At 48.6% G+C, this 22,589-nt stretch overlaps 1 protein-coding gene across 1 annotated transcript in view; it reads right to left on the bottom strand.

Moving 5' to 3' along the window:
* LOC146871801 (uncharacterized) overlaps positions 1-22,589 on the bottom strand; it is a gene marked incomplete at its 5' end in the record, with an annotated part of 718,460 nt that overhangs the window by 230,057 nt on the left and 465,814 nt on the right. The window contains one exon of the mRNA XM_085651438.1: positions 19,668-21,631. The remainder of the gene's footprint in view (positions 1-19,667; positions 21,632-22,589) is intronic.

Here is a 22,589-nt window from a genome sequence, read left to right as displayed (position 1 = left end):
AATGACACTGGTGGTATTGGTAATTGTATTGCATGTACAAGATAAAAAAGTGAAAATGACAACAAGCTTGATGGTTAAGTGTTCTTTTGTGATGCAAAATAGTCCCTTGTATATTGCAATGCACGCACTCCACAGGAGGTGGAATCATATGCCCAAAAACCGACAGCAGGAGGTGAGCGAGAAATTGTCCATGGACAGAACCCAAACCCACTGTATATACATTTTACATATTGGTGACATAAGGTAGGAAGCCAACTAAAACTTTCTTTAGAGAGACATAAAAAGGATGATTTAATAATGCTACCCTTTTTCCTCAAGCAAAAACCTATCACGCGCTTCATGTTTCAGGTGGGAGCAGGTCTGTGTTTCGGAACACCGATATTAGTTTTTCATGTCAAGTACCTCTCTAAGCATTTAAAGAATGCATTGCTGGATTCCTTAATCTCTTCATAGTTACTGTGTTTGCTGTGTGTGTTGTGATCGCATTGCGCTCAGTAAAACCCAACAACCTTCAGCTTGAATAGCAAGTAGAGTAGCAGGGAGACATTTGAAGGGTGAACCGCACATTTTCCTTTTACTCTGGGGATATGGAACATTTATTTATTTATTTTATTTATTAAGTGCCAGAATCGACCCCCGAAGGGGTATCTCTTCGCTTGGACGGGCGGTTTGAGACAGTAGTCCATTATAGACTAGAAACAGAAAAGAAAAGTCTTAAGCTGCTTCCTAAAGAGAAGATGGTCCGTACACTGCCTCAGCTGTAGAAGGAGAGAATTCCAATGACGAGGGCTCAGGTAAGAAAGGAACTTGCCCCCCAGGCGGGCCCTTTTAATTCTCGGAGCCTCAAGTAGGAATTTGGATTCAGAACGGAGGGACCTCCAGGGCTTATAAAGAGTGAATTTGTCCACGAGGTAAGTGGGGCCAGAATTGACCAAAGCCTTGTGTACAATACAACAAACCTTGAACTTCACACGCTCCCGTATAGGGAGCCAATGTAGCTTATAAAGCAAAGGACGGGAAGCAGTCCTTGGAGGGGCGTTGACAATCAGGCGTGCCGCAGTGTTCTGGACAACCTGCAATCTATCAAAAGCGGCCTCATTAGCAGAGGCCAGCAGGCCGTTGCAGGAATCCAAGCGGCTTAAAACAAGAGCCTGTGTCAATGTTTTCCGGGTAGAGTCAGGAAGCAGAGGGAGGATGCGGCGCAACAGGCCCAGCACTTGGAAACAGAGGCCAGCTGTCTGAGCGGCGTGTTCCTTCATTGTGATGGTCTGTTCAATACGGACGCCGAGATTTTTAACACAAGTCTTCGGAGAGGGAGGGGAACCAAAGTCTGTTGGCCACCAGCTGGGGGTCCACTGTAGCTGGGCTTCCCCGAAAAGCAGAATCTCCGTCTTTCCAACATTACACTGAAGGAAATTGCTCCTCATCCATTGAGAAATAGTTCTCATTCCCGAGGAGAAGGTTTCCTGCACTGATGGAGTGTACTCTGCAAAAGGAAAGAGCAACTGAGTATCGTCAGCATAGGAGATGGGGATAAACCCACAACTCCTTAACAGATTGGCCAAGGGGGCCACATAGATATTAAACAAAGTCGGGCTCAAACAAGAACCCTGTGGTACGCCCTTGGTCAGTTCTGAGGGTGCTGAACGATACGGCCCAAGAGTGACAGCCTGCGAACGAAAAGAGAGGAAACTCGTCATCCACTGAAGGGCCAAATCTTTAAGTCCAATCTCCTCCAACCTCCTGAGCAATATTTGATGGGATATTGTATTGTATCGAACGCGGCGGAGAGATCCAACAGCACCAAGATAGTTGAATGACCCCTATCTAGAGTCATCCTGATGTTATCGGTGACCACTAGCAGGGCTGATTCTGTGCTGTGGTTAGGTCGAAAACCCGACTGAGAAGGGTCAAGACTACCCGTCCGTTCGACATAGTTGGAAAGATGTGTATTTATATGCTTCTCTAAAAGCTTGCTCAGGAAAGGGAGGAGAGAAATAGGACCGAGATTGGAAAACTCAGTCAGCGGAACCTTGGTGTTCTTACGAATGGGCATAACCTGTGCAGCTTTCCATTCTAAAGCAACATAACCCTCTCTTAAGGAGAGATTGAGGAGATGCGTAATGGAAGGGGACAAAGAGCCAGCAAGAGAGGAAATAATCCTAGCCGGGATGATATCCTGGGGGGAATCCTGATTTAATGGTGCAAATCAATGACTCTACCTCTACCTTTGTAACCGGAGGAAAACTCTCCAATAGTTGAGTAACTATCTGTACGGGTGTCTCAGGTGGTGGAGTGACTAAAGGATGATTTCCTGATGAAACTATTTCATCGTAGATGAGCTCTATTTTCTGTGTGAAGAAGGTTCCGATGTCGTCGCACAATTTCTGCGTGGGGGCTACTAGGCTCTCACAGGCTATAGGATTAGTGAAAGTTTGAAGGATACGGAAAAGCACTTTAGGGTCATTGTGTGCCTGGTCCAATTGTAATACTATGTGGGCTTTGCGTGCTGCCCTAATTTCCCTATGATAATTGGCCAGGAAGGCATAAAACCGATCTCTGTCACTTTCATCATGAGTGCGGCGCCACCGTCTCTCATGTTTTCTACAAAGACGCTTCAATACACGTAACTGGGGAGAATACCAAGCATGCTGGGGTGGTTTAGGAATAGTAGAAAAAGATTTCAAAGGTGCCAACTGGTCGATAGCACTTGAAACAGCCAAATTATATGTAGTGAGGGCGTCTTCTATATTACTTGAGTCTAAGACCCGTGGTTCTACAAAGAACGTTTGGAAGCCCTCCGGGGTAACTCCCTTCCATTGGCGATGACAATGGTGGGTGACATGACGAGAGCTACTTGTCTTCCTAGGGGCACGAATGAGGAATTCAATTGACGCGTGATCAGACCAAGGTAATACCTGTGGAGATTCACAAAAAACATTGGAGGAATTTGAGAAAATAATATCCAATGTATGGCCAGCTGTATGTGTAGGGCACTCATTGAGTTTAAATAACCCTAATGTGTCTAAGTCCGCCAAAGTTTCATGGCATCGACGTTGGAAGCACATTCACTATGTATATTGAAATCACACAGCAATAAAAAATTGCTGCTCGCGATCACGTGCAGAGCGATTAATTCAATAAGTTGTAGAGAAAATTCGGTTAGAGGGCCAGGAGGTCGGTAGACAAGAGCCCCCTTCCAACTTATTTGGGGCGTGAGGTCTATACGAAAGACCATAACTTCCATAGTCAGGTCGCTTCGTTGTTCTAATATAGTGACCTTAATACTGTCTCTATGAACTATGGCGATCCCCCCCCCCCCGCCCATCTTGAATTGTCTGTCCAGGCGAACAAGCCTATAACCCTCAGGTAGGGCGAGCGTGATGGAGGGGACAGAATGGGGCTTCAGCCAGGTTTCAGTCAGAAACCCAAGGTCAGGCTGCACAGATGATAGAAGATCCCAAACCTCAGCAGAATGCTTGGGAAGGGATCTTGCGTTACATAATAGGCTTCTCCAGCCTTGCTTCGTGGGCCAATTACTTGTTTCAGTAATGTCAAAGCCTGCGTTAGAATCTTCAATAGGAACAGAATGAAAGCCTACAGAATGTGTGTTAACTGGGGCACATAGGGTTGGGAACTTCTCACCCACAGAGCCCTGAAATCGGCAGGCTAAACAAGCAAAAGGGTCCTCCGGGAGTGGCCAGGTATTAAACCGTTCGGAAGAACAGAGCATGGGTCTGAGCTCCAACAGCTCTGCGATAGAGTACCACGATCTCGGTGGGGTAACATTTACTGCTAATTGACCAGGGTCCCTGGCTCCTAGCAAATCCCGGGTGCGGACGGGCGCAGACGGGCTTGCCTTTGACGCGCCCGCTACGCGCGTCCGCTGCTCGACCGGGAGAGCATCCGGTTTTATGCAGCGAGGTCAAGCCACTAGAGCGCTAACCTCCCACTTGCCCTGAAACAGGATCCGCCTCCCTCCGCTCCTCGCTAATGAGCTAACCTCGCGGTGGAGGTGTAATGGTGAAGAGGTGCAGGTAAGTGAACAATTTCCCCAAATATCCAAATCAACAATTTAAAACGAATAGGAAGTTAAAAACAGATTGCCAGCGTAGCGCTCACTTTATACTGCCAGCGCGCGTCCGCGCATGTCGGAAGAATGCAATCACCGGTGTTAACGGTTATCTATTTACACATTTTTATTATTTCTATGGACTAGTTGTACAAATGGTAACAATTGCAACCTTAAAACCGATGGTTAACAAGGGCATGTACAGATGGTGTGTAGCGCTGAGAAGAACAGCAGCGAGTGGTGGGGGGGAGGGAGGAGGGCAACAGAAGGAAGGAGCTACAAATGGGTATTTGGAAAGGCTGTCCTGCACTGAAGGGAGTGAGGAGCTGTCATCACTGAAACAACATGTGTCAAAGAAAGGTGCCTGTAGATTGTCCACTACAGAAATGGGAGCGTGGGGCTGGCTGTGCATCTCAGCAGCAAGTAGTTTCAGAGGAAGCTGTGTGCAAAGAGCAGATTTGTATGTCAGAGGAAGAAATGTGCAAAAGGTGGGCTGCATTGGATGTACGGGGAAGTAGAATGCAGAACGTGGCCTACACTGCATTCCAAGAAGGCTAGTGCAGAACGTGTGTAAGCACTTAAGGGAAAAGCGGGGCGTGCATCATAGCTGTAAGACCGCGAAAGAGAAAGTGATCGCAAGGGTCAAAAGCAGACATGGCAGGAGCCACAAGACGTGCGGCCGGGTGGTGCTAATGACCTGTGAAAGACAGATGGCGGCTGCGCACGTGCACGCTCGCATGAACGCAAGCGCTAGGCCAACCAGTAGCACTTTGAAAAATCACCTACTAAATGTCTCTCCGAGCAGCGCATGCGCTGACTCAGCGAGACCTAAAAATCCCCCCGACCGAGCTATCAGGGTCAATGTCATGAAGGAGCGTGAACATGGTGCGCAGGTTGTAGGAGGTGGCCCTGCCAGGGACAAAGCCTGCCTGGTCTGGCAAGACCAGGACCTCCATGAGTAAGAACAGACGGTTGGCGACAACTTTAGCAAGTATCTTTGTGTCACAATGTATTAAAGAGAGGCCGGTATGCCTCGTGCTTATCAGCCGCCTTGCCCAGTTTGAGTAAGGATATAATTAGAGCTTGTCACATTGAAAGCGGGAGTTGCCCAGCGTCTTGCGCTTCTTCAAATACCTGTTTGAGGACGGGGGTCAGCTGCTCACAATAGCATTTGTAAAACTCGGCTGGTAGACCGTCGGATCCTGGGGTTTTGCTGGATCCTAGCCCCATTATTGCAGCACGGACCTCATCCTCCTCGATTTCAGCGGAGAGAAACTCCCTGCGCGAGTCAATGATCCAGCCCAAGGCTATGTCTACAAAATAGGTGGCTATGTCTGGGGTAGCCCGACCAACCGTACTGTAGAGAGTGGCGTGTAGTCAGTGAAGGAGCGGAGAATTGCTCAAGAATCTGTGTCGCTGCCCCTCGTCATCTACGATTTCTAGGATGTGATTGGCAAATCTGGGGACTCTGCTGGCTTCCACCAGGGCTCCCCCAGGGAGCTCGCCTTCGCCATAGGACCTGGCAACGTAATATTTCGATTGGAATTTGACCTCCCGCTCGGCATCCTCCGAGTATTCCACTAAGAGCTCTTTAAGTCGGGCACGCGGTGAGGCTCCGGTTGAAGAGGCGACTTGCGCCTCAGTTCGTTTGATATCTAGTTCCAACTGATGCAGTGTACCCCTAATGGACTTCAGGCCCCCCCACACTCTTCGCTATGCATGACCCTCTAATAGTGACCTTGAAAATTTTCCAGACACATGCAAGGATAGGGACGCCGTCAATATTCCGCAGGAAGAAGTCCACTATCACCTGGCACAGCTCCTCCCGGAAGGCGCGGTCAAGTAGGGTTGTGGACAAGAGTCTCCAGGACCGATAGGGAGATTCCCGGCCCAGTGAAGCAGTGTGCGTCATCAATGTTGTGTGCGTAACTACATACTAAGGTGATCATGTGTTCTGCCAGTCTACCCCACATTATGCTGAACCTGCCTTGGGGATCTTGTGAGGTGCCTAGTGGGCAGTAGCCCAGTCCCTTCTTAATCAAAAAGGCGGTGCCTCTGGCATATGAAGAAAAGGTGGAAAAGCAACTATGCGCAGCCCATTTCCCGCCAAATGTGGGTTGAGTCCTGGGGGCTATGTGCGTCTCTTGCAGCATCGCCACCTGAACATGATGCCTTTCTAAGTAGTGTAGGACCTGTTGACGCTTGCAGGGGTCCCGGAGGCCCTGCACATTCCATGTCAAACAATTAATGGTGGGTTTGTGAGTCAGTGGCGTACTAGCCATATAAGAAACAAGTTACTTACCTGTAACTTTGGTTCTCCAGTATTGGTAACTTTCATAGACTCCCATAGCTTGTATCATTCCCCGTCGTCGGAATGGGAGTCTCGGTATCCAAAATAGCATAGCAGTAGGTACAAAAGAGACAGAAAAAAGGCCTAGGCCTCATTCCCTTTTGTAGCATATCTACCTCTTTTTGTAAAAGAGACCAAAATAAAGCAACAACCAATCAGATTAGCCTCACCCCACAGAACCTTCCTGAGAGAACCTCAGAGCCTCAGATTTTCGTAGCCGTTGTGTAACAGTACAACCAAACCTTGCGAGGGCTGAGCTTTCCCAGGGGAGGAGGGTGGGCGCATGGGAATCCATGAAAGTTACCAATACTGGAGAACCAAAGTTACAGGTAAGTAACTTGTTTCTTACTCCAGTATTGGAACTTTCATAGATTCCCATAGCTTGTATCAGAGTAGCTAGCAGTAAGAAACACATTTTGCCTCTCTGAGACATCTCATTGTGTATTACTATACATCACCGTACTTTACCTTGTGTTTTTTTTTTGCAACATAAAAGTACCATGCAATCACATAAGAACAGTACATAGCAAAATGTGCAAGAACCATACAAAGGAAGGAGGGAAGAAAGGAAAGCTCACCACTCAATGGAAGAGGTTCCTCAGGACTGCCTGGCCCACAGCCGAGTCTTCCTGCGCCAAGGTCTCCAGACAGTAATGTCTTGTAAAGGTGTGCACGCTGCTCCAAGTCGCAGCTCTACAGATGTCTTTAATCTGGACCCCCGCAAAGAGAGCCGTAGAAGAAGCCATGGACCTCGTTGAGTGTGCTCTAATTCTGCCACCTAGAGGCTTGTCCGCTGCAGCATGACAGAACCTAATAGCACTGGAGATCCATCTAGCAATACCCTGTTTGGACAGGGGTAACCCTTTGTGGGGAGCACTGAATGCAACAAACAGTTGCGAAGATTTTCTAAAGGTTTTAGTACGGTCCAGATAAAACTTCAAGCATCGCTGCACATCCAGCGAATGAAGTGCCCTTTCCGCCGGTGTAGATGGTTGAGGAAAGAAAGCCTTGAGAATCACCGGCTCATTTAAATGAAAGTCCGAAGGCACCTTTGGGATGAACTTTGGATTAGTCCGTAGAATGACAGTACTCCTCTTGAATTGGAGGAAAGGTGACTGAATTGTCAGAGCTTGCAATTCCCCAATACGCCGCGCCGACGTGAGAGCAAGAAGGAGTGCCAGTTTCCATGAGAGGAACTTCAGATCCGCTCGATGAACCGGTTCAAAAGGAGGCTTCATCAGCTGGCTGAGAACCAAGTTCAAATGCCATGTGGGAGGTTGAGGCCTCACGGGAGGATTAACTCTAAACAGTCCCTTGAGAAATTGCTTGACAATTCTAGAGGACCAAAGAGACGGGCCAGAGGCAGTACGTCTGAAGCGAGAAACTGCAGCCAAGTGCACCTTGATTGAGGAATGAGCCAAACCTGCCTTAGCTAAGGACAGGAAATAAGGAAGAACCTGATGAGGCTGAGACAAAAAGGGATCCACACCTTGCTGATGGCACCAGATGCAAAAGCGCTTCCATTTGAGACGGTAAGTCTTGTTAGTGGAAGGGGCTCTAGCCTGAGAGAGAACATCCCTTATTTCGTGCGAGAGAGGAAGATCTAGGAACTCTCGCTGCTCAGGAGCCATGCTGAGAGGTGCAAGGAACGAGGATCCGGATGCCAGATCTGGCCCTGGGACATTGTGAGAAGATCCGGAATCGTTCGCAGAGGACGAGGAGGAACCAGAGACAGAAGGTGAAGCTCCGTGAACCAGAACTGCCTCGGCCATGCCGGGGCTATTAAGATCATTCTGCAAGGTTCCGCTTTGATCTTCGTGAGTATCCTCGGTATTAACGGAATGGGGGGCAAAGCGTACACAAATGCGCTTGACCAAGCTATGGAAAGCGCATTCCCCAGTGATCCGCGATGTTGAACTTTGCTTGCATAAGACCGGCATTTCCGGTTTTCCAGGGTGGCGAAAAGGTCTATCAAAGGTGTTCCCCACTGGCGAAAAATGTCCTCCAAGACCATCTGGTTCAGTTCCCACCCGTGGCTGATGGAAGAAAGCCTGCTGAGCCTGTCTGCCTTTTCGTTGAGGACCCCTGGGAGGTGTTCCGCTGTGAGAGATATGCCGTGAAGGATCGCCCATTCCCAAATCCTCTGTGCCTCCTGTGACAACGGAAGAGAACTGGTGCCCCCTTCTTTGTTGATGTAATGCATGGCCGTGGTGTTGTCCGTGCGGACGAGAACCGCGGAACCCTGAAACCGCGGCAGAAATGCTTGAAGAGCCAGGCGTATCGCTCTGAGTTCCAGGAGGTTGATATGAAGGAGGTGGTGCTTGGGTAACCAATGCCCGCTGACCTGCAAGTCCTGAAGCACCGCACCCCATCCTTCCAGGGAGGCATCTGTTGTGACAACATGAGGAGCCGGATTGCTTGCGAAGGATAGACCGCGGGACAAATTCCCCTACTGTGTCCACCACAAAGCGGCGTCCCTCATTGCCGCCGTAATCTGCACCTTGTCGTCGAAAGAGCCGTGAACTTGTTGCCACTGCACGTCTAGTTGTTCTTGAAGAGATCGCATCCGTAATCTGCAATGGGGTATCAGAGGGATGCATGAAGAGATCACGCCTAGCAGGGATTTGTAACGGCGTACTGAAAGACACCTTCTTCTTCTCAATAGATGTGCCAAAGATTTCAGCTTGTCTTGCCTCTCGACAGTGGGGGAAGCCTTGTTGAGAGACGTGTCCAAGATAGCGCCTAGGAACCTTGCCCTCTTGGATGGGCAGAGCGACGACTTCTCTCTGTTGAGAGTCAGACCCAGATTTGTGAACAGAGCTGTACACGCCCCGACAGTTTCCTCCGCTATGAGCCTGGACGGAGCCTTCAGCAACCAGTCGTCCAGGTAGGGGAAGATTTGATAATGCTGCTTCCTGAGGAAAGCTGCTACCGGTGCCAGCACCTTGGCAAAGATCATCAGGGCAGAACGAAGTCCAAAGGGTAAAACCCTGAATTGGAAGTGGCTCTTGGCTACTGTGAAGCGTAGAAACCTCCTGTGAGCCGGATGAATAGGGATGTGAAAATACGCATCCTCGAGATCGAGAGTGGCCATGAAATCTCCCGGGTTGAGGAGACGCAAGATATCCTGGAGACACACCATCCGAAAGGATTGACAGATGAGATAGGTGTTGAGCTCCCTGAGATCTAAAATGGGTCGCCATTTCTCCGGCGTCTTCTTCACCAGGAAGAACCTGGAGTAGAAACCGCCCCCCCTCTGAGACAGGAGAACCGGTTCCACTGCTCTCTTGAGGAGCATCTGATGTACTTCGAGCCTTAAGAGACGCAGATGTTTTGAAGGCATGGCGACAGGGCGCTTGGAAGGTGGCATATGAAGAAACTCCAGCGTATGACCATCTCGAATGATGTTGAGGACCCAACGGTCCGATGTTATCTGGGCCCAGTTGTGGAGGTAATGGGATACCCTGCCTCCCACAGGTGTCAACGGAGAGGAGGGCACAGTAGGCAGAGCCAGAACGCCGCTATTGTCTTTTGGAGGAGTCACGATACTGGCGAGCCTGTTTCCCTCTTATGGTGGAACGAGAGAAAGACGAGGACTGGCCTTGTTGTTGTTGGTACTGTGGGCGATACGACTGAGGTGTCGAACCACAAGAAGAGTACCTCTGTTGTTGGTACGAGCCTCTGTAGGACGTGGCCTCTGGCCCCACGGAAAGGCACTTTACGATATTGGAGAGTGCCGAGAGACCTCGCCGTTTCCGTATCTTTTTTAATGTCCTGGAGGGCATCATCGACATGTTTCCCAAACAATACCTCCCCATCAAACGGGAGGTCCAAGATCTTGTTCTGAACCTCCGGTCGGACCCAAGTCGCCCGGTGCCAGCCCTGACGACGAAGAACCGCCGCACCTGCCAGTGCACGGAAAGCGGTAGTGGCGATGTCCATGGCGCAGTCAATCACTTCCGCCAACGTAGCCTCCCCCTCCTGAAGAATTTTCCTGGCCTCCGTCTTGGCCTCCGATGGCAGTTGGTCCAAGTAAGGCGAAAGGTCGCACCACATTTGGCGATCATACCGGCCAAGGATCGCCAATGCATTAGCTGCCCTTACCAAAAGACTGGCCATAGAGGAGAAACGTTTCCCCGCATTATCAAGGCGCCTGCCTTCTTTATCCGGAGGGGTGGTGAGTGGCGCCGAAGGGTTACGCGACTTGCGCTGCGCCGCCTGGGATATTACTGAATTCGGCTTCGGCTGACCAATCAAGGACGCTGGACTGTCCTCAGGCGCCTTGTATTATTTCTCCAGGTGCAGCAAAACCGGAATCACCGTAGACGGGTTCCTCATAGCCTTCAAACCCTCGTCCCAAAGATGGCCAACAATGGGAATCGAACGAACCACTTTCCTGTAGGGCGCCTTAAAATCATACAGGAAGCATTCCGCTGGGGCCGACGGCATAGGAAGCTGGAAGCGACTGGAGGCTCTTTCCATCAGCTTGTGGAAACCCCCAATATCTGCCGGGGGAGAATCCACCGGATCAGGAGTAGGTGAAGCCGAATCAGTGTCCTGACATTTCACGAGCAGTTGTGAAGGACTATGGGCATAACCACAAGAATCCTGATCATCCCCATCAGAATCTTCTTCCAATAACAATGCGGGAGGCAAGGGGGTCACCCTCCTTGGAGATGTCATATCTGGTGTCAATCGCCTCAAGGAAATTGTAATTTTCTCCGTCGACGAGGTCGTCGTCGGTACCGTCGGCGATAATGATTCCATCGTCGACGAGGTCGTCGTTGGAAGCTGCACCGTCGACGACTGGATCGTCGACGAAGTAATGGGCGTCGTCGACACTGCCTTCGACGAGACCGTCGATACTCCCGCCGTCGTCGTTGTCATCGTCGACGTCGTCATAGCCCTCGTGGACGACACCGTCGTCGCCACCACCGTCGTCGCCACCATCGTCGACACTCTCGTAGACGCTGGCATTGTCGTCGACACTCCCGTCGACGCTGACGTCGATGCTGAAATCGAAAGCACCGTCGACGAGCCCATCGAGGGCTGGACTTTTTTAAGCTGAGATTTAGAAGTCTTCGTCGACGGAGTCTTCAACTGCGTCGTCGACGATCTAGATTCCTTTTCTGACCTCTCTGAAGACAGCGAAGAGGGTTTCTTGAACGCCACAGTGGATACCACCACTGCTGGGGCAGTAGAAAGTCCTTCCCTATCCTTTTGGTGAGGAGATTTACTCGGACTCCAGCTCTCAGACTCACGGGGGGTCTTTTTTGAGGCCTTAGCAGGGCGGTCAGAGGATGGCGAAGGGGAACCCCTACACCTTTTCACTGACCTGCGAGAGGAGGTGCCAGATGAAGAGTCCTCACTGTCACTGGATGCAGCACCCTTCCGTGACTTAAGCTTCTGGAGCCACGTAAGAAGGTGACCCTCACGGTCCCGGAGGGTCTTTGTAGAAAAGGTGCGGCAGATCTTGCATTCCGCAGCCTTATGTTTCGGGTACAGGCAATAAATACAATCCTTATGCCTGTCCTCCACGTAAAGCCGTTTTTTGCCACAGGTGGAACAAGGCTTGAAAAGGGCTTTCTTCTCCTTGTCAGACTTCCCAGAAGGAAAGCAGCAACAAGTTGGAAGCAAAATATTTCTGAAAAAAGCAGTTAACAAAGTTGAAGTGGGCAGAGCTCAAAGGAGACTCCCTAAGCACAACGTGCGGTAGAAAATCTGAGGCTCTGAGGTTCTCTCAGGAAGGTTCTGTGGGGTGAGGCTAATCTGATTGGTTGTTGATTTATTTTGGTCTCTTTTACAAAAAGAGGTAGATATGCTACAAAAGGGAATGAGGCCTAGGCCTTTTTTTTCTCTTTTGTACCTACTGCTATGTTATTTTGGATACCGAGACTCCCATTCCGACGACGGGGAATGATACAAGCTATGGGAATCTATGAAAGTTCCAATACTGGAGTAAGGTTAGAGGACTGCGTTCTTGGCCCGTGTATGGCCGCTCCTGCAAAAGAAAATGTGTTCCGTCACATTGCAAGCAGCTATTTCCCAAGCAGTTAGAAGTGGTACCATGCAAGACAAAACAATAGAATGTTTGGTTGAAACAGCTCCCCTCCCCCACCCACACCTGCGACCCAAACCAGCAGGGAATATTCAATCCCCCCAACCCTAAGAACCAACAGCGCAGGCATTTTGTGTAGCACCTTGTAGAGGCATCGCCCCAAATCACTGTACCTCACGTACGGAGAGTGTAAAGCAGAATGGGGGCACACACTACTAGTCTCTGCATTATCCATGGCAAAAAGAAAAGTATTAACATTGCATACAACATGTACAAAATTTGCAGGGTGAACTCCCTCTGGGGGTACATGCCAAAGAAGCAGTCTGCGCACCTCGCAAATGAGAGGGAGCCCGGGAGATCAGTGTCTTAGGAGACGCCCAAGGGCTGAGTCACTCGGCCCAGTGTTTTAACAGTACGGTTTAGAGTTTTTAGAGGTTTTTTGGAGGGGGAGGTGGTGCAACTCATCACTCTCTTGAACGTATTAAACGGAACAGTCTTACCATTTTGCAGTGACGCCTGTGGGTTGTCCAAAACCATTTCAATTGCTCCTCAGGATCGGGTGATGAACGGCCGGAGCCAGGGTCGTTGGCTGTTGAAGTGGGCGGCTGCTTCACGCAGGTCTTCAGGAAGTCATGGATGTGCTGTGGATGGTTAAAGATATGTGTCTTTCCTCTGTGTTGAATGCGCAACCTCACTGGGTAAAGCATGGCATAGGGGATGCCAGCCTGCTGAAGCTTCTTTTTAGCTGGGAGGAATTTCTTCCTCTACTGCCATGGTGAAGTCCGGATAGAGCGCAACTTTCACTCCCTCGTAGAACAGATCTTGTTTCTCGCACGCAAGACAGAGGGCAGTGTCCCGATTTTTGTAATTTAGGATACGCACTAGGATTGGTCGCAGCAGCACACCAGGAGGCGGCCTCGCAGTAAATGATCTGTGGGCACGTTCGAAGATCAGCACCTTGGAAAAAAAGTCAGCTCCAAAGAGGCCCAGGAGTAGGCGCTCGACATAGTCCTCCATCCGCCCAGTGGCCGTTGTCTCCGGGACCCCCATGACGCACAAGTTGTTTCTGCTCGAGCGCGCCTCCAGGTCTTCATTATTGGCCGCTATGACCTAAAGAAGCTTCTCCATGCCTTGTAGCTTGGCGCTGCTAGCTCCAGTGGCATCTTCGAGAGTGGATACACGTTGTTCAGCTTCGGTGATCCGGCCATCATGCTTTTCCAGATTTTGAGCAAGAAAGTCCACGCGCAGGTTCATGGAGTCCATCTTAGTTTCGATAAAGGTTAAGCTTTGACGGATCGTGAGGAGGATAGCCTTGTAGTCCTCATCTTGTGTTGGGGCGGAGGAGGGCTGTTCATCGGTACTGTGCGGCACTGCATCTTCATCAAGGGTTTGCTTCCACGACATGAATTGCAATTTCGCCTGCTTTCCCTCGGTGCGGCCCATTGTGCGCCTCTCTCTCCCAGGGATCACACCGGGTCTGACGTGAAGAACAGAGACGGCTCCCGGAGTCGGCCGGGTAAGGGCGACGAGGGGTCACGGTAAAGTTGAAGGGGACCGTCCCTGCTCCTATCCTCAGAGCCTATGTAGTGTCCTGCAATGGCCCCCCACTCATATGAAGGTGCTGCCTAGGGGTGATTCAGTCTTGAGGTGCAGGGGGTGCTCAGGAAGTTTGGCAAGGACGGCACCACTATGATAAATGTTCAAGTGAAGTGGTAGGGTGCACACCTTTTTTACTTATTCCTTCAATCTTGTCCATAATTATCTGAGAGTGCGTGCACATCGGTCAGGTGCCATGCCCAAATGGTACCTGGATAAATGACAACATAAGTGAATGGGGCATCATCTTGCCCCAGAAAGACTGCACAGCTACGTAGCGCCACTTTGGCAACAATTCATATTTTCTTCCGTTATTAATCCTTTTTTGACCATATATTCCGTTCTTTTTATTCCTTTCTTTTCATTCAACCTTTTCTTAAATCCACACGTGGGATATTGTGCCATTTTCAAGTTTCTCATGTTGAAGCTGTGCCCATCCAGACCTCTTGCTAAAACACGACAAATGCAGGAGTTCGTCCAAAGCAGCATTTATTTAAAAGCCCAATGCATTTCAGGCCGCAAGTGATATAAATGACAATAAAACAAATATCCATTACCATAATGACTATTAATCAACATGTTGCATCATCACCGTGAATCAAAAATAAGTTTAACCAATATTGCATCTCAACTCGTCATCAATTCCTGTAGTGAACCCCTTCATAAGCAATGTAAATAATGCCCCTCTGTTCTCATGGCAAACCGATCTTCCTATCTAGCAAATTCCATTTGACCCTTACATCCCTCTATTCTGCCAAACAAACATTTATCCCTCCTTTGTGCCGATATGAATCTAGTTCACATCCTTATTCACCCCATTATTCATTTTCCCCTCAGCATTTACGCTATATTCACCTGCTGCATTAATTTAACACAGATCCCCATAGGCCCCTTACCTTTCACTGCTTCTCACTGTACGCTCGTTATCCATCTCCATTCATTCCTCACATGCCCTCCTACTCCCCTTACATCTCCAATCCCCACTCATATTGCTCAGTCCGCTCCGTTCCCGTCTCTAGTGATTTACTCGTTGTTGCTCACACCGTCACTGCCTATCTTCAAACAATCCCCTATTTCTGTTTAATTTTTATCCCCCCCATTTCCTACTTGTAACTTGCATCCGTTCAATCATTCACATTTCACAACAATCAAAGCAAACACTCCACTTTCATCCCTCCGCCAAAATGAACAATTCGACAGTTTCACATACCTGCTTCAGACATTCAAATTAGTCCATTGCCATCTCTGTTTCAGTGAATGTTTGTTAACCCCTTAGTTTCACCCTTCTTTAACCACAACCACCCTGGCCCAACCCCCCTGATTGGCCCACTAATTAACTTTTTCCCGCCATGAAAACAATAGAACGTTGCTTTCAAATAAAGTAAACTACATTGCCCATAATGCAATGTGCTCAAATGTTGAAGAATGATCTGCATTTTCGAGTTCCTCCTACACAATTTAAAAGCAGTTGGTATCGTGACAAACATCATTGAATCATGCTGATTGTTAAATAAATATAAATTGTTTTAAAGTCCTTTCCATCTCGTTTAAACACCACTTCTTTTTCGAACCCGGATGTTGCTCCGTTCGTGTGGATAGTTTCAAGTGTTCTCTATTTCTCCATTTCTCCTTTTTAACCTGGTGGGTGCTACGCCTATTTTAGGGCAATTTATGATAAATGTTCAATAGAAGTGGTAGGGTGCACACCTTTTTTACTTATTCCTTCAATCTTGTCCATAATTATCTGGGGATTGGAGATGTAAGGGGAGTAGGAGGGCATGTGAGGAATGAATGGAGATGGATAACGAGCGTACAGTGAGAAGCAGTGAAAGGTAAGGGGCCTATGGGGATCTGTGTTAAATTAATGCAGCAGGTGAATATAGTGTAGATGCTGAGGGGAAAATAAATAATGGGGTGAATAAGGATGTGAACTAGATTCATATTGGCACAAAGGAGGGATAAATGTTTGTTTGGCAGAATAGAGGGATGTAAGGGTCAAATGGAATTTGCTTGATAGGAAGATCGGTTTGCCATGAGAACAGAGGGGCATTATTTACATTGCTTATGAAGGGGTTCACTACAGGAATTGATGACGAGTTGAGATGCAATATTGATTAAACTTAATTTTGAGTCACGGTGATGATGCAACATGTTGATTAATGGTCATTATGGCAATGGATATTTGTTTTATTGTCATTTATAGTGTCCCCTGACGAAGGGCACTTGCGGCCTGAAATGCATTGGGCTTTTAAATAAATGCTGCTTTGGACGAACTCCTGCATTTGTCGTGTTTTAGCAAGAGGTCTGGATGGGCACAGCTTCAACATGAGAAACTTGAAAATGGCACAATATCCCACGTGTGGATTTAAGAAAAGGTTGAATGAAAAGAAAGAAATAAAAAGAACGGAATATATGGTCAAAAAAGGATTAATAATGGAAGAAAATATGAATTGTTGCCAAAGTGGCGCTACGTAGCTGTGCAGTCGGTCTGGGGCAAGATGATGCCCCATTCACTTATGTTGTCATAAGGGCGGCACCACCCCAGGGGTCTGGGACACAGCGATTCAGTTGTGTGCGCATCACACCCTGTGCCTAGCGGCGTCGGATATCTGGGGGGGGGGCCACCACAGCAGGTGTTTGGTCCACAGTGCCGCCGGGTAGCGTAGAGGAGCCCAGTGCTGTCTTCAAGTAGCATAGGTCCGCACTCCTCCCATGAGGTCTTAATGAGGCAGAGTTGTGAAGCAGTTGTATGCACGTCGCGTCGTGTGTGCAGCGGCTTCTAATATCTGGGGGGGCGCAGCACTCACCGCAGCAGGTACGTGGTCCCTGACACCACCAGGGAACGTATAGGAGCCCAGTGCCTCCCCCCATGAGGGCGCAATGAGATGAAGCAATGTCCAGGGCAACAGTGCAGCCTCGCGTTCCAGGTGCAGTCAGGCGGGCCCCTGTGGCGCTTAGCAGATTGTAGTCTGGCGCCCACCTCACTACCAGCAGGACCTCGCAGATTGGGGGCTCAATAGGCGGCAGTCACATGAAGGCTAATCAGGCTCAGTCTCGCTCTCTCCCAGCATCTGATCGGCACTTCGCTGTGCGTTGTGCCTTCAGGCAACGTCGATAGTACAGCGGCCTGTGCGCGGCAGTCCGCCCTCACCAGCACAGCAGGCCGCAGGAGCAGGTCGTCAGGGCCCCGGTCACCCGTAGCTTCCCGGGCCAGACCCCTCCACCAGCCCACAGCAGGGTAGTGTTTCAGCGTCGGGCCCCCACTACAGCGCACTACAGCAGGCACCGGCATGTAGCGTAGAAGGCGAATCACAGTCTAGGGCATGCGGACGTGGTGCGGAGCAACTCGAGGGTCGGGCCCCGCCATTTTGTCTCTCACCACAGGAGCACAGGCCGGAGTCCAGGCAGGCTGTCAGAGCTGTAGCAGCACTTCAGGGACCCTAAAGCAGCCTCTCTATGGCTCGCTGTGTTTTGCGAGTTCAAAATCTGTGGTTACGAAGCATATTGGTGCCCTATTTGCGCAGGATACTTAAGGATCTTGCTCCCGGGCTGACAGAGCCTCCCTAGGGTGTGGCCATCTTGTCTGCGCCCCCCTTCTTCTTTTCTTCTGGTTTCATGTCTGAGGAAGCAAGGTTCAGGGGTGCACCTAAATACTATATTTAGGGGTGTTACAGGTAGGTAAAAGGTTGGGTCCAATGGGTTCCTTTCCTGGGGTGGGTGCACCCCCTATTAAGACACCCTCCAGTGGGAGGGGGGCATAAGCCTTTCCCTGGTTGGCTGGGTCACCCCATCTGCAAGATGGCATGGACTAGGAGTTGCGCTTCACCTGGCCTCCCCCACCTGAGGGGTGGAGTTGGCAGAGGTGGACACACCTCTCTTCCTCACTTGTTTTTTCCGCCAGTCCTCCCGCCCAATGTGGGGGTCAGAACCAGTAGGGACCAGTTGCTGAAAATAGCAAGTGGCTTGGTGAAGCTCACAAAGGCGGCAAGCCTTTGAAGCTTCCCCTTCGTGGACCCTGCCCATCCTGGGGGAGGAGGCTCGGCACCTCGTACCAGGATGTGCATTGTTTCTGGCCTCCGAGAGCAGCAGGCTCTCGACCCAGGGGTCCAGAAACATGTCTGGTGGTGGCAGCTGAAAGCAGCCAATCAGCCTGGACACTAGTGGTAGGTTGTTTTTCAGGGGGCATTTCTAAGAAGCCCTCTGTGTGCATTTTTCATTAAATCCCACACTGGCATCAGTGTGGGTTTAATGTGCTGAGAAGTTTGATACCAAACTCCTCGGTTTTCAGTGTAGCCATTATGGTGCTTTGGAGTTCATAATGACAAACTCCCAGCACCATATACTCTTAATGCCAGCACTGCACTTCCAATGTCTAAGAATGGACGTAGACACTGTAGGGGTACAAGGATCATGCACCTGGCTAGAGGGGTGACTGATCTACGCTAGGGCAGTTGGTTGTAGGCATGGCACACAGGGATGTGTGCCATGTCAACTCTTCACTTTGTTCTGCACCAAAACACGCAGCCTGCAAAGGCAGTGTGCGAGTGTAATGGTACAGGGCCCCCAAGGGTGGCACAATAAGTGCTGCAGCCCTTAGAGGTCTTCCCTGGTCACAGGACCCTGGGTACCTGTGGTACCATTTACCAGGGGCTGACCTGTGGCCAGAGATGCCAATTGGGTTTTGTTTTCAATGCAGTTTTAGGGAAAGAACATAGGCCCTGGGTAGCTGATTGGCAGGAGACACACATCTCAAAGTCTTCAGAAGAATGCACAATGTATATGCCAAATCACTGAAAGATATCAATTTTTAGTCAATCTTCGATATCAGGAGCTTATCCCACCATCGGGGCTGTTGTTTTAGCAATATATACAAGTAAATAAACCTCCTGGGACTGTATTACACAAATGCCTTTCGTGGTGCAACAGGCGATTGCCCCACATTCTGCACCTCTGGGGCACTTTAGTACTACAGAAGGGACTTCAGACGCTTGAGTGGCCCCTTCTGGGGCAATGTTACACAAGTACCATGGAGCGCAACAGCCATGTGCGCCTGCTTTGTGCACCTGCAGGGCACTTTGGCATTACAGAAGGGGCCGTAGACGTTTGTACTGCCCCTTCTGTAACACTGATAGCGCTGGCGCACATGTAGCGCCATCGCTATCTGGACAGGGCATTTCTTCATTTGCATAGGTGTTTTGAATGTAGCTTCTCACCAATAAGCCACACCCGATCCCTGCACTCCCACCTGGGAGGCAAATAACAAAATGCAAAGACTATCACTTTTAGAAAAAGGCTTGGGGTTTATTACATAATACTCTCTAAGCAAAGGCAATCTCAGATACCAAATGCATAAGATTCAAATATATGTAGCATACTTATAATCTAAAGGCATGAATCAATAACTGAGCAAACTATAATACTGATTAATAAACAAGCAATAACTGATATAAGATAAGGTACACTGGACGTCCTGCAAGAGATCAGAAAGATATACATATATAGAGAGCAGAGGCGTACTCTGGATGTGCACCTCCCACACCACAAAGAAAACACCTCCAATGATCAAAGAACCACACAAATCAATACATCACCTGGTGCATACACTGCCCACTTCTGACTGGGGGAATTACAGCCGGGGATCAGAGCTCAGCAAGCCAGGGTTCAATCCGAGATAGACACGTCTGCCCTCGCTCGGAATCCAAACTCCCAGTTTCTCAGCCTGCAACCCTCAGCTATAAACACACTAGAAGATTCGTGAAAGACCTCCTCCCACCGCCAGAGGAATTTTACCAGAACTGGCCAAGTTCCAAGCAAGCATCTCCATGGCAGTAAGGAGCTCTCAAGTCTCTTCCTCCATTCGCACTTCTTCCAGCCTCTGTCTTGACGAAGCTCTCACAAGGCCTTCCACAGTACACTAAACAAAAACAATCGCTCAGGAAAACACCAAGACCTTGAATGTGAATAACCCAAACAACTTGCAAGCACGGCTGTGCACGCAGCAGCAAGGCAGAGTCAGACATGAGGCCCTATCAAAGGCAATAGTCCGCACCTATAATTCTCATCCACACAACTTACAAGCACCACTGTGCACACAAAAAAGTTTGAAGCAAGGTAAAGTCAGAAGGCAGAATGACATTAGACTATGTCAAAGCCAATAGGTCAAAGTCATAATTCACCTAACCCAAATAACATTATACACTTAATCCCTCAGTATACAACATTGAGCACATGTGTGCACCACCACCCACAAGACTGCACCTTAACATCCCATACCTTCTATTCTTGGAAAGACTATTCCACTAAAAGACAGAAGAAAAGCAGGCATATGCAAACCCATCCTACAATAAGGCTAAGGTAACATAACACACTTAAGTCAGTACAAAATGGTGGTGGTTGAGGGTCATCATAGGGTGTCAGACCACAAAAGTGGCTGATTCACTACATTGCACCCCATGACCCTTGATCATCACCATTCACATATGTCAAAAACAAAATCTAATGAATCACTGCATCTCTTAACTGCAAAAATGAAATCATTGCAAAGCAAATAGCAACTGTATAACATAACGAAAAAACAAAACTATAATTGAAGCACTGCATATCTCAACTGAAAGCAAAATCATTTAAGACCACATTTCTGAATTGAAAGGCACAACTACTAAAAAGCACAAGTTGAAACAGCAACTCATGTGTTGAAGTGGCTACACAAAAATACATAATTCAAAACAAATCATGACTAAAAAGCAACTATGATCGAAATGCTCCATTGCAAAACTGAAAAACTCATCAAAAGTATATGAGAATCACTTTAGAGCACATAAAGTCTGCATTCTCTAAATACATGTAGAAGCAATAACTCAGGTGCATCTATAAATAGCTCATAGATATCTGGATACATGTTGAATGGATGCACAAAATAAATGAATCAAGCTTTTGAATGCTCCTAATGCCTCTAATTGTTAAACTGGAAACTCTACTGCCCAACTCATATATTGTAGCAATAGCTACAGGTTATTACTGTTCACTAACTTAGAAAATATCTACTCTGATCGCTGCAAAGCGTCTCTATTGGTCTCCATCCCTAAAAACAAAAACAGTCCTTCTGTGCGAAAAAACACACAGCAATCACCCATCGCATCTGAACTTCACGTTGATAAAACAGTTCTGGCAAAGCACATCCTGTAGTTCCTTCTTTTGTTTTGTCTTCACCGTCACACAAGCAGTCACCCTGTGTGAAAGACACACAGCCTTCATGCATATAAAGTTGGCCTCACGTGAAAGAAACAGTTCCACACTCCGCTGATCCCTCTTTGCTTGAAAAGAAGCGGTCCATCATGTTCTCCGGTATATATCTGCATCCGTATCTCCTTGACAAGGGAGGACCCCATCCAGTCTGGATAGCCACAGGCATCAGCCGCCACCGTCTGGTCTGGCGATCACTCCAGGCTTGGGGGGGGGGGAAGGGGAGGGAAGGGAAGGGGGAGGGGGGGGAGAGGGAGGGCCCCACTCACACGGGAGAAGGGAGTCCCACTCACACGCGGAGAACTGGGCGAATCTGAAAAAAGAAACAAGCATCACTCTTCTTGCAAAAAACATTTTTTCAAAAGTACACTTCTTCCGTCTTGCATTTCTAAAAATACAATATTTTAATTCCTGTCTACATAGGTCTCCTCCAGCTCTGGGGAATTGTCTAAGAATACTACCAACGCTTTAGTCTCTGAATTCTTGGTAAAATCTCTCTTCTTCTTTACACAGCAAGAAGGGCTGGGGCAGTCCCCTTCTCTCACTTCTCTCACTGCACCCCTCACAGGTGCTGCCCCCCTTCACAAATCTCTGCGGACACTATATGGCCCCTCGCCAAACATAACAAGCAGGGAAGTCTCTGCTGTCTCTAGCTTGCACCTTATCTCCTTCAAGGTCGAAGTGATCTGCACTCTTGCCAACTTTGGTCTGCTCTGCGACTCTCCTCATGGGAAAAAAAACTAAACTGCTCTTGACATATCAAAAATAAAAAAGCATTGGCAATATCAAAAGTCACATATCAAGTCCCATGCTACTTCTGTAACAATATCTGGGACAGCATCAGTCAAAGAAGGTATATTTGCACACATGCTACACAATTAGGGTCACCACCTCAATCTGTCAAGCCCTGAATGATCTCAATGATCCCTTCACGCCCATCTGGCATTCTGTACTGTTTCAAATTAATTTCCTTTATAACATAGGGCACCTTCACTGGGAAATCTTGTGTTTCAAACTCCACTTCAGGACTTTCTATCAAATCCTGTGCAAACTGTTTTTCTGTCTGTACATGCCACTTAATAACCATTGCAATCTCCCATAGGCAAACCACATTTTCTGTAACGCTGTTCTGTCCACAATCTTTTGGTGCCAGAAAGCACAGAATCATCTGCATTTGTCCAGCATCTGAATTTAAAAGTAACCTTTCATTTCCCTGCACTTTCCTGTAATCATTGTACACAATCTGCTGTCCACATCCAAAATCATATTGT

Source organism: Triturus cristatus, chromosome 1_1, assembly GCF_964204655.1.
Source record: "Triturus cristatus chromosome 1_1, aTriCri1.1, whole genome shotgun sequence".
NCBI lineage: Eukaryota > Metazoa > Chordata > Amphibia > Caudata > Salamandridae > Triturus > Triturus cristatus.
This window is presented reverse-complemented; position numbering and strand designations above follow the sequence as displayed.